Below are 16,139 nucleotides of genomic sequence, written 5' to 3' on the forward strand. Positions count from 1 at the left end.
AGAGGAGAGATTGGCGGCAACAGAAATAACGTATTAACAATAAATTTATGACTACTCATATGGCAATACTACAGAGTTGGGAAACAGGGGAAACCGAAACCTGATCAATTTTGAGCCCACGCCACGATTTGAATCAAGGAGACCCTTTTTAATTTAATATTTTTCAGGATGCCTTTTTCGACACCTCCAAGAATCGGTTTTGATAAACCCTTGGGGTACTGAGGCACTACCTTAGGAACAGGCTAAATACTTGAAGTATATAAGGAAAAAAATCATGAACTGTAATATATCAGCTCTAAAGTAAATGATATATTTAAACCGATGGTGACAAGATTCCAGCGAGAGGACTTCGTTAGATCATATCAAGATTAGCGAACTGACTTTTATAAGACATATTAAACCACGTTGATTTATATATATGAATGTATGATATATATATATAATATATATATATAGTGTGTGGTGTGTGTGTGTGATATGTGTATATATAAATCGAAGTGGTATAATATTGTCTTGAAAAAAAGTGGGTTCGGTAATCTTGACATGATCCATTTCGTACTTTACTTTACTGTAGCTGTTCTTCACGTCAACATTACACTCTTGTCACGACGGTTGAGTATGACGGACGCGTCAAGTTCAGTGCTGTGGTTTTTCCTAAAGTGTTCAATACGAGATACAGAGAAGACTTATGAGGCAGTATTAGCAGTTACGGTAAGTTTATGAATATATGTTCCCGCAACGGTATTTAATTTTAGTGTGAAAGAGCATTATTTTACCTCTGTATGTTAGCTGGGCCAAGCCCTGATTGTCTAGGGTGGGTAAAAATTTCCTGGGCGTATCAGACCGGGCATAATTTGGCAGTTTCCACAATCAAAGGTATTTTATGGAAGCTAAGTTTTATTAGTACACATGGTCATGAGAGTAAACAGTATTCTTTTGCGGCAATAGAACAGGTTTTCTGATTATATTTCTACAACATATAGGTTAACATCGATGCGATAGTCCGGGCTTTTGATAGACTTGGTAGCCGAATTGCTGGAACTTGGAAATTTGTTTTGATGAAATTTGCACGTTAGTGGAGGATGTGGATAAAGTTGAGTCCACTTTGTCGTGGAAATTTGGTATGCTTTTTATTAGGAAGGAGTATTCCCTGGTAGTACTCTTTCATTTCCATTTTTTTTTTCTTTTGCAACTAAAGTAAGCCTAGGCCTAACTGTTGGCAGGTTACTCCCAAACTGCCCGTTAATGTAGGCTAATTCGAGAAAAAAAATTAAAATTAAAATTTGTGGTTTTGTAGACTTAATTTCGGTAGAAGTTGAACATATTAGTCATGTGACTTAAACATGCATATCAGAAGGGTCGAGGTCGCTGTTGACATCGTTATCGAATGACACACCAAAGAACAGTCGTCATCAAACTGCTTTTCCTATGGGCTAGTCGTATCCCCTCTCATAATGCTGATAAATAGACTGCAATAATATTCATGGTCCTTGAAGGGGAGGTAAAATTTGTGACTTATATCGTGTAAGACATAATAGTACAACTTATAAATTGATCAATTAACCAGATCATGTATCTGCCGATTGTCGGCCTATTGTCAGCTTATGGTCTGGCGGTATCAATAGTACCATGATGAACGGAGAACCAACAAGGAGACAGAGAGAAACCCAAGGTAAATTTGTGACAAGTTAGCACTTTTCTTTTGAGTGTTTAGCTTCAAGTATATATATTTGCCTTCGTTGCAAATCGAAATTTAACGGTCCTAGTGTGTGTATGCCTGTGCGTGTGTTTGTACGTGTGTACGCATGTGTATGTAAGTGCGTGCCCGTTTATTAGGGAGATAGTGAATTTTTCCCTGAAAGCCGACGCACCAAATGAAATGATTGAACAATTCGTAATTCAACTGTTCCTTTAGTTGCATTGGTCAATATTATAGCGATTGTCAGTCACATAATATTATGTTGCAGTTTGCGGTCTATGTTTCTCTACAGGCTGTTCCCTACATGAGTTATTTTCTCCAACTACCAGTTATACGTACCAGTAATCATGCAGTAAACTGGTTGTTACTGTTATGCTTCTTAACAGGTCAAGGTCTCACTATACTTTGAAATTACAGAGGCTTCTGACTTCATGCTCTGTTAGCCGTTTTGTAAAAATTTGTTTTGTAAAAATTTCACAATACGTGACTGAATCGGGATGTGAATTAGACTTCCAACATTTCTTTTCGTACCCTTCATTTTTCTTGTTGCCACCCTTCCTGAGCTGACAAAGTCTGCTCGTGTTCTTGTGGATTACCAGTTGCTTGCTCACTGTTTTGTCACACATCAAGAGCTTCCAACTTCGGTTCAAGAGTGAGCACGTTCCATCAAAATCCCATAAAGTCCCCTGGCCAAAGCAGTGATTTATGTACACGATATTTCGCCGGTCGTTTGGGTCGTAATTAGGAAGGACAAGGGCATGGGGATAGAAGTTACATGCTAACACCTTCCAGAGTCACATGCTGTAATGGGAAAAGGATTTTGGAAGTTTTATATACATATATATATATATATATATATATATAATATATATATATATATATATGTATATATATATATATATATATATATATATATATATATATAATGTATATATATAGTTTGTCACTAATTTTACACATAATTATTATTTTCTTAAACTAATGAGAATTGGAATCGAAACCACTTTATCTTAAAATAACTTACATACTGAATATGATTATATATATACAGTTATATAGTATATATATATAATTATATAGATATATATATATTGTGAGTGTGTGAATTGAATCTATCTTGACCAGGATCCAAGACAAGGTAGCTGTTCTTCGTATTCTAGTGACGTTTGGCTGTACGGTATTTGTAAGGTAAAGTGAATCTGATATGAGTTGGTTGCTTGTGGGGCTAAGTGTCTACAAACACACTCACATAAGCATATGTATATATATATATATATATATATATATATAATATTATATATATATATATATATATATATAATATATATATATATATACTTAAATGAATGTATGTACATTTGTATGTATGTGTGTGTATGTTTCAGCATAACTCTGAAATGCATAGAGCAATTTCAGCCAAACTTGGTGTCCATATGACTTGCCATCTGGCAAAGAAACTGTCGGGTAAGACATCACTGGTACCATGGGGGGGGGGTGTGGGAAGGGGGTGAAATGTAAAAAAAATGAAAATGACAGATATTGGTGTCAAATCCATAGTTTTCCAGGTTGTTGAGATGAATAGTGATACTCCTGATGCTCTTGATGTGTAAAAATAACCAAAAAGTACAGATATGAGTGTATGATTCATAGTTTTGAGGTCGCTGAGATGAAGAGGGACACTTCTGATGCCTTTTAATTCCAAATTCAGCCCTGATGGGTGTGTGGAGTGAGTGTCTAATCCATAGTATTGGAGATTATTGAAATGAATAGTGACACTCCTGATGCCCTTAAGTCCAAGTTCAGCCTGATAAGGTGGATGAGAATGGGGTGACATGAAAAAATAACAAAAAATGACTGATATTAGTGTCCAATCCATTGTTTTTGAGGTTACTAAGAGGAATAGTGACACTTCCGATGCCCTTTCAGTCCAAGTTCAAACCCGGTAGGAAAGGAGATGTGAAAGGGATGATATGTAAAAATGACCTAAAACGATAGATAATAGAGTCTAGTGTCAAATCCATAGCCTTCTGAAGTCCAAGTTCAGCCCTGATAGGGAGGTGGGGTAAGAAGGGGGCTGACGTAAATTAACCAAAAACGACAGATATTGGTGTCTAATCCATAGTATTCGAGGTAGCTAAGATGAATGTGGACACTCCCCATCCCTTTAAGTCCAAGTTCAACCTTGATAAGGAATAGGGTGAAAAGGGGGTGGGAATTGGGCGGTATAATAATTACCGAAAACAACAGATATTAACAACAACTTCATAATTTTCAAGGTTGTTGAGATGAATAGTGACACTCCCGATGCCCCATAAGTCCAAGTTCAGTCCCAATAGCGATGGGTTGAGAGGGTGAAATGTAAGAACAACCAAAAAGACAGATGTTAGTTTCTTCATTGCTTTCGATTTCGCCGAGATGAACAATGGCACTCCTGATGCCCGTTAAGTCCAAGTTCAGCCCTGATTGGGAGAGCAGGGTTGGGAATGGGGAGACATGTAAAAAGAACCGAAAATGACAGATATTGGTGTCTAATCCATTTTTGAGGTCGCTAAGATGAATAGTGACACTCCTAATACCCTTTAACTCCAAGTTCAGCATTGATAGAGAGTGAGCTGGGTAGGTGGTGATGTAAAACTAACCGAAAACTATAGATAGTTTTCGAGGTTGCTGAGATGATTCAAAGTCCAAGTTCAACCCCGATAAGGAGTGGGAGGGAAGTGTGTAGGGAGGGGTGACATGTAAAAATAACTGAAAACAACAAATATTAGTGTCAAACCTAGGGGGTGAGGAAGGGTGGGAGAGGGATGACATGTAAAAATAACCTAAAATGACTGATATTAGTGTCTGATCCATAGCTTTCGAGGATACTGAGATAAATACTAACACTCCCAATGTTCCTTTAAATTCAAGCTCAACCTTGGGTGGGGCTGAGAACGGTTGGGAAGGGGGTGACATGTTAAAAATTACTGAAAATGACAGATTATAATGTCTAATACATAGTTTGTTAGGTTGCTGAGATGAATAGTGACACTCCTGATACCCTTTAAGTCCAAGTTCAGGCCCAATAGGAAAGGGGTGTGGGGATGCATGAGAAGGACTGGGAAGAGGGTGGCATAAAAATAGCTGAAAATGAAAGATATTAGTGTCTAATCCATAGTTTTTGGGGTTGCTGAGGTAAATAGTGACTCCTGATGCCCTTTAAGTCCAAGTTCAGTTCTGACAGGAAGAGAATGGGAAGGGGTAGGAAGGATGATGTTAAATAACAGAAAGCGACGGATATAAGTGTCTAATGCATAGTTATTGAGGTTGTAGAGATGAATAGTGGTACTCCCGATGACCTTCAAGTCCAAGTTCAGCCCTGATAAGAAGGGGGATGAGAAGAGGTGGGAAGGGGTTGACATGTAAAAATAACAAAATAACAAATATTAATGTCTAATTCATAGTTTTCGAAATCGCTGAGATGAATAGTGACACTTTCAATGCCTTTCAAGTCCAAATTCATCCCTGACAGTCCGAGGAGTGAAAAGGGGGCGAAGGGATTGACATAAAAATAACCGAAAATGACAGATATTAGTGTCTAATCCATAGTTTTCAAGGCCGCTGAGATGAATAGTGACACTCCCGAATCCCTTCAAGTCCAAGTTCAACCCCAATAGGGGGAGGGAGTGGAAAGGGCTGGAAAGGGGGTGACTTGTAAAAATAACAGAAAACAACAGATATTAGCGGCTTATCCATAGTTTTCCAGGTTGCCGAGATGAGTAGTGACACTCCTGATGCCCTTTAAGTCCAAGTTCAGTACTGATAGGAAGGGGTTAGAAGGGGGTTGGAATGGGGTGACATAAAAATAACTGAATATTACAAATATTAGTGCCTAACCCTTAGTTTTAGAGGTCGCTTAGATGAATACTGACGCTCCAAATGCCCTTTAAGTCCAAGTTCAGCGACAATAGGGAGGGGTGGGAAGGTGGTAACGTGTAAAAATAACTGAAAACAACTGTTATTAGTCTAATCCATAGTTTTCGAGGTCGCTGAGATGAATAGTGACACTCCTGAAGCCCATTAAGTCCAAGTTCAGCCCCAATAGGAAGGGGGATGAGAAGGGATGAAAAATAAAATGTAAAAAATGAGAGATATTAGTGTCTAATTCATAGTTTTTGAGGTCTCTTGGATTAATAGACACTCAATGCCCTTTAAGTTCAAGTTCAACACCACTAGCAATTGGTGGTGAGAAGTGGTGAAATATAAATTACCAAAAATGCTGGACAGTGGCACTGAAGTAACTGTCTTACTGGAAAGGGTAGAGAGAGGGAGAGAGAGGGTATTGGTAGGAGAAAGAAGGAAAGAGAGAGATTTTAATTAGCAAAATTCCACGAGTTTTCATAGCTTATTTTAATAGAATACACCTTATCTCCAGAGAGATTGGCCTAAAAAAAAGATATAAGAGAAACGTATGCAACAATGATACAGTATTCACGAGAGGTTGAAATAACACTAGTTGCAGATAGGATTAATGAGGTTGAATCTTTCAAGCGTTTAGACACAATAGTTCTAGTACAGGTTCTCTTTGAATTGGAATATAGTAAAAAGACTAAAATGGCAAGTCAAGCAAAAGGAATTCTTTGGTGTCTTGCAGGTTAAGTATATCTTAGTTTAACCAGACCACTGAGCTGATTAACAGCTCTCCTAGGGCTGGCCCGAAGGATTAGATATTTTTACGTGGCTAGGAACCAATTGGTCACCTAGCAACGGGACCTACAGTTTATTGTGGGATCTCAACCACACTATATCGAAAAATGAATTTCTATCACCAGAAATAAATTCCTCTGATTCTGCGTTGGCAGGTCCAGGAGGTAAGTCAACTACTGTCACCCCCTTCGACAAGACACAAGAAGCACTGTTTCATGGAAGTTATGGAATGATCTCCCTTACAAGTGGTTCCATCGATTTGTGGATTGACTGTTAGTGTAGTAGTGTGGTAGATATGGCTAGAAGTAGCTGCCCTCTTTCTTCAGAAATGGTTGCAAAGGAGTCTATGGCCACTGCATTTGTACAAGACACATTGTGGCTGTATTTATAGTTAAGCATGTCAAACTTTGCCATGGCAGGAGAGTTGTCGAAGGAAGGGATAGCGACTTTCAAGGGATTGTTAGTCTCGGGAGGAAGGACCCTTATGTTTCTGACCCACCAGACCTTGAACTCTTGAGCCAATTTGATCTTCAAGAGGAGGAAAAGCTTACATCACAATGAAGAGCAGCCTAGTCTTGAGTAATTTTTTTTCTAAGGGTAAAGGACAAGGTGGCGGTGGAAATAAGGAGGTCTGACTCTTAAGATTTTTCACTCTCCATGTTGCCTCTTTAGGGTATCTTCAGGCACCATGAAAGGCATGGCAGCCAAGCCTTCAGTGACATCTACACCATTGACATCTGGCTATAGTAGGGGCCAGCCCTTGGTCAGAGCCAGATTGGGTCCTCAGCACTCTCTCAGTGGAAATGAAGATTCATCCAGTCTATTTCACGTTGCTGATCAGTACTTCAGCAGGAAGGGGAAATGTTAAGAGGGAGGGGAACGCTACTGAGAGATGGCCTTCCACTCCTGCCACCTGGTTTTGGGGGTTGCCCTGTGCACAACTGAAACTGGGCAAGGTATCAATAACCAGGAGTGGAGCTATTGGTAATCAGAGTCCTTCAGGTTGCGCATTAAGGAAGTCCAAGCATCTATACTGAGCACCAATACCCTTTTCCTCTAACTCTTAGGTTTAGTAATGTCAACCACACTGGAACTGGAGGTGCTGGAAATGAGAGAGAAGGGGTCCTGGCTGCACTGCAAAAAGAGCTACTGGAAATGAGGGTGAAAGCGGCACCCTGGTCACACTGTAAATGGAGGTGGCTGGAAATGAGTGAGAAAGACACCCTAAGAGTCGTAGAAAATTGCTCTCCAGGTGTTTACGGACAGAGTTTCTTAGTGGAAAAAGGGCAAAAGGTTTCCTGGAAGCCACTCATTGATTTCACACTGAACAGATTCGTCCTCCATGGAATCCTTAAGCCCGCCACTAAAACGTTCAGTTATGCCTGTGCAGTTATAACTGCACAGTTGGCAGTTGGACAACCTGCACAGTTTTTCTGGCCTGCGCGGGCGGCCTGGGTAAATAGCTCATCTCAATCGACGAACCTCGGGCCAAACGGCTGCGCATGCTCTTTGCAACGTTAATAGGGTGGAGAGAACTTTTTTGGCTCGGCTCGCTGTCCGTCCTCGGACAGATAACATGTAGAAATCGAGAACACTAAGCTGCGTTTTATTAGACTGAAAAGTGTTTATACCTAAATGGATGACATATTGGATTTACTTGTTTTTAATAATTGATACGGAAGTCAGAATGATATTTATTTATAATTCTATATTTTTTCCACGGAAATAACAATCGTGTATAATGAAGGCTGAAAGTGGCAGTAACATTCTTGAATGTCTTGTAGATTTCATTGAAACCTTCTATATAAATGAGACTTTGCTTTGGTAAGTAAAATCCAAAGGCTATCGTAACAGATTAAGCCTATGTATGTTTATTCGCGTTATGAAACCATACGTGTAAGACAGTTTTTCAATGAGAATATGTATTATGACAAAATAATGCAAAACAAGAATAGGCATATATGGGTCTGTTCATGATTGTGCACCATGTATGTAATTCGTTTTTAAAATGAGAACAAAATAATCTTCTTCTTTCTGACGAAACAATATAAAATGATATTACATCTCACTGAAGTTCGCTTTGAAATGAAATTAGACAAATCAATACACCATGAAACAAAGGAAGACCACAGTAAACTAAGGATTTCATTCATTGTAACACGTCATAAGAAAGTCAATTTTTAAACGAAAACAAATCAGTATTAACGCTTTTAATGAAATAGAAAAAATGTTAGGCATGTACGTGTCAACTTTGAAACAAAAGCAAACGATTACGAACTTAATTATCCTAACATAGAACTCTTCATTCATTCAAAAATATTCAATAAACATTATGAAAGTCCTTGGGGCCAAATTTAAACTCTCAACAAATTCACATGGGAGTATTTGACGTTTAGAGTTTTTTTTTATGATGCCAAGCAAGTCAATTACAGCCAGAGCATCGTGTGTTGACCCCATGGCTGTTACGGAGGACTGAGGAAACGGCCTGTATCGTTAGTGGCGAAGATTGCACAGTCCGACTGTGCAGGCATGACTGAACGTTAGTGGCGGGCTTTATGTACATTGTTAGTTCCTATAGGAGAGGGGGACTTCCTGATGTCATTCACGCATACTCCAGAGGAAGAAAGACAATGTTGTTTAGAACATTTTGTGAGATTGATAAGAAATGTCTGGAGGAAATTTGGAATGAAACTGACGGCCTGAAAGTGCCTAAAAAATAAATAAATAAACAAAGAAATTGAAAAATTAGGAAATGAAAAACGTAAGGCTATTGTTGAATCACTACTGGTGTGCTTTTTGCCAAAATTGCAATAACAGAATCTGAAATGATGGAACAAAGCTTAATGATTGGTACTAGATGTCCTAAGAAGTCTTACTTTAAATCTTCAGCTGAAAACCTCTGTGGATAGAGGTAACATACTATAAAACCAAGAGGACTCAGAAGGGAAATCAAGCCTGCAGAGAGACGTCAGTGAGATATGGAGATTCCACAGCCTAGATACGACTCATAGCAAGCTATACAAGCATTGCATTTTCGTCAGTTGTAATGAAAACATTCAGCATGCTTATTCTCAAATATAATGTGCAGCAGTGCAAGGAATTAAAAAATCCCTTTTAGATAGCTTTTACGAGAGGTATGAAACAACGTTCATAGACCAATATTATGGACGCTCTTGTGTCACCGTGTCATTCTCGTTAAATATTATTTGTATTTTACGTTAATTAAGAATTCTGAATCTATATTTGGATGCTGTCTAGTCACAGCCAAAGCCAGTTGAAGCTTGAAACACACACAGGCATTTAAAGGGATGGATCAGTAACAAAATCAGAAGAAGAAAGAAGACCATGCTGCTCAGGACATTGTGAGAGCATCAGTAACAGATATCAGGAGGAAATTATTGATGTTACAGAAACTGAAGGGCAGAAAGTTCATATGAATGAAATAGCTGTTTTGGAAGGGGAATCAATAGTAACGAAGCTTGAGAGATGGAAAACGCAAGACTGTTATGGAATCATGGCAGACGTGGTTTTAGCCGAAAATGAAATAACAGTAATCTGGAATGTTGAAGCAAAGCATGGTGATTGGGAATTAGAAGTTCTAACGAAACTCCAGCTTGAAGTGTTATGCTTTTGGTTTGGACATTTACGCTAGTTTTCCTTAAGTTTGTGGTTGTAATTGTTTAAGATTTCTCGCGCCAAGTGTTTCATAATTTCTTCAAAATGTTATCTTTGTAGGATCCTTTTTATGCTTACTTGGCGAGTACCACTAGACTGCGCAGTCCCTAAATTTGTCGTTATCTTCTCAACCCAAGAGTGCTGGTGAATCAGACCTAAGACGATTATGAGAACATTTTCCGTCTTTCTTTATGCAAATGGTTTTATTGATCGCCTAACTCTTGTAAAAGGCACTGCCTTTTCAGTATTTGTAAAAAACATAAATACGCAGGGTTAAGTATTAGTAATATGACATTTAATTAAATCGCTTTTCTTGTGTCATTTCTGAATTCTAGGCAGCGTCCCAGTGCCACAGATTTTAATCATCTCATTTTTATGTCATACATATTAAACCTATTAATTCGAGACAAATTTTCTGAATAAACGTTTATTCCCATTTGTTTCCCTCGTGCCACTATAAAAGCAGCCATATTAGGCCATAATTCATCATTCATTTGCATAACTGCCGTTTATATCATGAAATTAGATTGGTTATATGCACAACGGACCGTAATTTCCGTATTTTCAAGCCCCTCTCATATTTCTCTGAATGTCATGTAAATAGCCATTAACAAGTATTTTATCGGGTGTCCCATCCAAATTGTTGCCCGATAGGGAGCGACGGGGTTCCACAACCGGCAAAAATTGTCAGGAAAAGTGGCCCGTAGAAATGTTCCCTTTAATACCTAAAATTCAAATAAGCGGACAACGGGGAAATATGTATCCCTTGATTATTATCAAACCTTGCTTCTCCTTGTTTCTTTTAACCAGCTATTTGTATTGTTACAATATATCTTTCATTCGCACATTTATTTATAAGCGTTATGTCGATGATACCTTCATTCTTTTCATATCTGCTTTTCACGCAGATCGATTTCTCTCGTACACTAACGAAATACACCCTAATAATAAATTTACGTTAGAGAGAGAAGAAAACGATCAACTATCCTTTTTTGATGACCTAGTAATATTCTGATATAACGATAGTTTTTAATCTTCTGTTTCTAAATAAAAAAAAAACTTTCATAGGCTTGAGTTCAAATGTTTATAGTGCTTGTTTTTAGAATTTTAAACTTAATTAGATTTTTACTATCCTCCACGGGGCTTTAACCTCGTCATGGTTTTCATGTCACATTTTCTATAGATACTGCAAAATTCGCTAAAGAGGAAACTATCTGATTCGATTCTCCTGTTATTAAACGGACAGTAACAAGGAAGAAACTTTATGCCAGTATACTATATATTCAAGACGATAAATAAAAAAAAATCATTAAGTCTGCAATAAACATGTTACAGGTCAATCTTATTCCAAAAAACCTCTTTATAATAGTGTCACTTTTTAAATTTAAAGATAGACGCTGCCGAATAAGTTGATCTTAAATCGTTTTTAAATATACTTGTCCCAAGTGTAATTCGAGGACATACATGGAATCGACGTAACGGTTGTTCAGTGTCAGGGCTGATTCACATATGGTTTTAGCTATCGCCCTGGTTGTAGACTGTCCAATCCTGAATTTTCCTGCATGAGAAATCATGCAGAAAAGTGTAAAACCAATATTGGGTACTCTGACTTCTCTGTTTTGGGCCAAACAAGTTGTTTTTAATGAACTGCTCACTTTAGAATCATTACTTAAGCAGTTAATGCCCAAGTTGAACTGACACACCTCTGTACAGCTGTTTTTGGCTTCAGCCGGTTTCTTCGTTGCTTCTTTTCCTTTTCTGGTCATATATTGTGGCCATATATGTATAAAACACACACACACACACACATATATATATAGCTTATCTAGCAGTATCTGATTCGCTTCAAATGCTAATGCACATATAGCAAATCTTCAAGTCGGAAGCCTTGATTGAATAAACAAAAACTGTTACTATGCATTTTATTGATGCACTCCCAAGCCGGCAACTATTTCAACCAGTAATGCCTTCCATTGTATAGCAGGTTGAAGCCAAAACTGATGGAAAAACGAGATTCCAAAATGAGCATCAAAATGAATATTGAACAAATATCATATTTCAGAAAATTAGGTTGAATGAATTTCACTGGTCTTGATGCCTCGCCTTGAATCCCTTAGCACCAGGGAGAGCAAAGCCCTGAAAATCTTCAGCCACTTAGCGTCCAGTGCACTTTAGTTTTGGAGGATTTCACGCTTCTGAATTTATATATAATAACCATGCTGGTCCATGCCTTTGTGGATCTCCAAGAGGCTTTCATGCCGCCTCTGAATTCAGGCTTGCAAATTACGCCGGTCTCAACGTCCTTCGATCTCCCAGGGCTGACAGACAGTCTTTCTTTTCTCAAGGGAAAGGCGTGGGCAATGGGCATCCCAGTTAGACGTAAAGAAGCTGCTTCTTTGTGGGAAGCAAAGCTGCGGGAGAGTGAGTTCTGCTGGAAATCTTGAACAGTCCAACAATGACATCCACTCTTGTTTTGGGAGACATCCTTGTCCTTGGGAAATCCAAGGAAGCTGAGACTGGAGTATTTGTAAGTTTGAATTTGGAGAAGGCATGAAAATTTTCCTCATAGTGGGGTTGGTAAAACGTTGTGCTTGCAACTCAGACGAATGAAGTTCAAATCTAGCTTGAGAGCCTAAGCTTCATTCTCGTGTTTAATTGTTAGCAATAGCATTAATATATATCGTGAAAAAATTCTTGTAATTTCATCAATAATAATGTATGAGAGAGTTTCTTCTGGAAGTATACTTGAGGTTAGAATCAGGTGTAAAGTGGCCCTGACTTCTAAGAGAGATCTAACGAAGCTGGGATCTGCCTCTTTGCAAGTTTGAATCCAGAAGATACATGGAAGGTTTTCTCATGTAGTGGTGGTGTTTGCAACTTGGAAGACAAATCCACACCTTTCTTGAGGTCAGAAGTTAAATTCTTGATTTAATTGTCATTTTTTATGTTTTATACACACACACATACATATATATACATTATATATAGTGTAATACATATATATGTCTATTCAAGTTTTAACCTGACCCACTTACCTTTAGTCCTGGTTCTGGGGACCACCTGGGTCATTACTGTTGAGCAGTTAACTTACTGTTAACACTGATTGGCTTTTGATTGCAAATACCGGGCAGGGTGAAGCTTTAAAAGAATAAGAAATGGGCTGAAGGCCATACTTCAACAAGGGATATTGCAGATAAACACTTAGGGTTTGCTTTAACTTCAAATATATTTACAATAGACACTTAAATCAGAAGAATAGGGAAAAAAGCAGACAGGCGAAAAAAAATTCCTGTTGGGAGATTAAATTTACATTTAAAAAATCTTAAGAATTAAGGAAGGACCCTCTTGAAACGGACACCGAAGAGTAGATTTCAGTGTGAGCACAATTCGAATTGGGGTTTCCACAGTGAACAACACGTCTGCAATTGGGAATGTATGCGGTTTTGTAAGGAAAAAATGACCTCTCATCGAGATGCACAAGGTGTGGAGGGAGATTTTAAATAAACTGAAGACTACTACCGCGACGGGCAAAACTGAAGACTACTACTGCAACGTGGAAAGCTGAAGACTACTACCGCGACGGGCAAAACTGAAGATTACTGGTGTGCCGGGCAAAACTGAAGGCTACTACTGCAACGTGCAAAGCTGAAGACTACTACCGCGACGGGCAAAACTGAAGATTACTGGCGCGCCGGGCAAAACTGAAGGCTACTACTGCAACGTGGAAAGCTGAAGACTGCTACCGCGACGGGCAAAACTGAATACTACTACAGATTAGTAACGGCCTTTGAAACTTGGAAGACAAATTGGAGAACAGATATATTTAGATGCACATAAGTACAGTTTTAGAGCGTCATGCTCCCTCCTCAGTGTTGAGACACTGAAGAGGAAGCATGACGCCGCGAAACTGTGTAATTCTAAATATGTCTGTTCACCAATTCGCGTTTTTCATCTCATTTTTGTGAACTGAAATTTTCGTTAGAATTTCAAGATTCTTTTTTTCCAACCAGTTTTTGGCCACAGAAATTAGTAAGTGCAATAGTGTTAGATTATTTATAATACAGAGGGGGGTGGGGGGAGGAGTTGGTTGTCGGTAAACATGTTTAGAAGAGAAATGACTGGAGTTATGAAGATGTATCTTATAATTATTTGGGTGAAGTGAAAGTTAAGATATATGGAAGTTTAAATGAGAGAGAAAGAATATATGTAATAAAGGGAGGGCGTAGAAAGTGAGCAAGGACCTCATAGAAGCTAAGAAGTTATTCTGTAATCAAATAAATGTGCAGAGAAAGGCCAATTTGCAAATGAATCTCAGAATGAAAGCGGAATGAATAATTTGTTGTTTGTTGCATATGGAAGAGAGAGGGAGAAACGACTGAAGTACGAGGGGAAGGTGCTAGTTGGAGAAAGCTTTTGGAAATAACTGTCAAGGACGTAAGGGAGATAATGAAGATACTGAAAAAAATAAAGACTAGGAATGAATGAGATTACGAGTGAGTTACTGTGCTGTAGAAGAAAGTGTGATTGGGTAGGTGGCCACGGTGTGTAAACAGGTGTTCATGAGGAAAAGTTTCCAAATGAATGCCCGAGATGAATTGATCCTTTGTATAAGGGTAAAGGTGATAGAGAAGATTAAGAATTATAGGGGCATAACGTCTCATAGCATATAGTAAAAGGTGTATCTCAGGATTTGGTTGGAAAAGTAAGACCGATGACCGAAACATTGACTTGGAAAGAAAACTGAGGGTATAAACGAGGAGGGAATAGGACACAGAAAAAGTTTAAGATACTAGTGATGAAGAAGTAATATGGAAAAGGTGTTGGCGAATTAGAGTTGTATAAATGATAGGTAACTGAGAGTGATCAAAAGTTTTTGAGAGAGGAGGGAAGTCTGTGTTTGAATGTGTAAGTAGCATTTTCTCGTCTTTTGTTAGCGGCTTTTCCCTGATGGTGCAAACGCGTTGAAGTTGGAAAAAATATCTCCTTTTTTTTTTTTTTTTTTTTTTTCCTTTAAGAGACAAATTTGGTTTTTTATCACGATAACCCTGCATCCGTTAATGTACTGTTAATCTTAGCCGTGTAATTTTATCACAACAGTTCGTAAATCTACGATAGGATTGAGATGCCGTTTAAATCCACCGTATTATTTTGTACCTAACCAACAGCCATAGTGAATAAAAATCAGCTTACACTAAAACTGTGGAAATGGAAAGTATATGAGAAATGTGAGTGATTATAAATTAGTTTTTAATGTTCCTTATAGCTTTGTTCAGCCTTTCAAGACTTGTGCAATTTCAGTTTAATTTTAAATTTTATATTTTGTTAAATCTAAGATGAAGTAATCTTTACTGTTTACATCAGTCATCTATAGAGCATTTTTTAAAATAATTTCTTTTGTGTATGTACTTGGTGGTGTGTATATCAAAGCATCTACTAAATAGTTAATAGACTACTCAGCTTATACTTTACCCGATAAACATGAGAAACACAATGCCGATAAAAGTAACGAGATTATGAAAGGAAATTAGTTTTTGGCGCCGTTTGCAAATTCATATTTGCTATAATTAAATTCTCCACCATTCGGGATAATGTTCCCTATGATCAAATGGGAAGAATAAATGAATCTGCTTTTTGGGCGGTACTTTTAAATCGTGCTTTGCTGGAGGGAGCATTGCAGGTGCTCATTATTTCATTTTGCTTTTGCGATTATTTAACGAGCAGCAGCAGCAGAGTCAATGGAATCCATTATAGTTTTTGTGTGGTGGGGCCATTTGGACGGGTGATTGATTAAAGTGGTGTTAACTGTAGTAGTTGAAATCTACAAAATGAAAGGCAGGGACGGCAGCTTTGGTTTTATGCATTACGTGGTGATTATCTGTATAAGAATAAATTACGGTAATTGTTGCGCGATACGGTTAATGGTATTGCGATTGTTGATGGCAATTAACGGAATGGCATTGATAATGACTGTGCAGTAGGGAGATAGGATCACTAACAAAATAATACCGCAGTTGTAATGAATACAAATACCGAGTTCTGTAAATAGAGGCTGTTAAATACATCACACAAACACATAAAG

At 38.1% G+C, this 16,139-nt stretch overlaps 1 long non-coding RNA gene across 1 annotated transcript in view; it reads left to right on the forward strand.

Moving 5' to 3' along the window:
- Window positions 1-585: 585 nt before the first annotated feature.
- LOC135217423 (uncharacterized) overlaps window positions 586-16,139 on the forward strand; it is a 625,282-nt gene continuing 609,728 nt past the window's right edge. The window contains exon 1 of the long non-coding RNA XR_010315129.1: window positions 586-711. This is a non-coding gene — a long non-coding RNA (uncharacterized LOC135217423). The remainder of the gene's footprint in view (window positions 712-16,139) is intronic.

This window comes from Macrobrachium nipponense, chromosome 7, assembly GCF_015104395.2.
Source record: "Macrobrachium nipponense isolate FS-2020 chromosome 7, ASM1510439v2, whole genome shotgun sequence".
NCBI classification, from domain to species: domain Eukaryota; kingdom Metazoa; phylum Arthropoda; class Malacostraca; order Decapoda; family Palaemonidae; genus Macrobrachium; species Macrobrachium nipponense.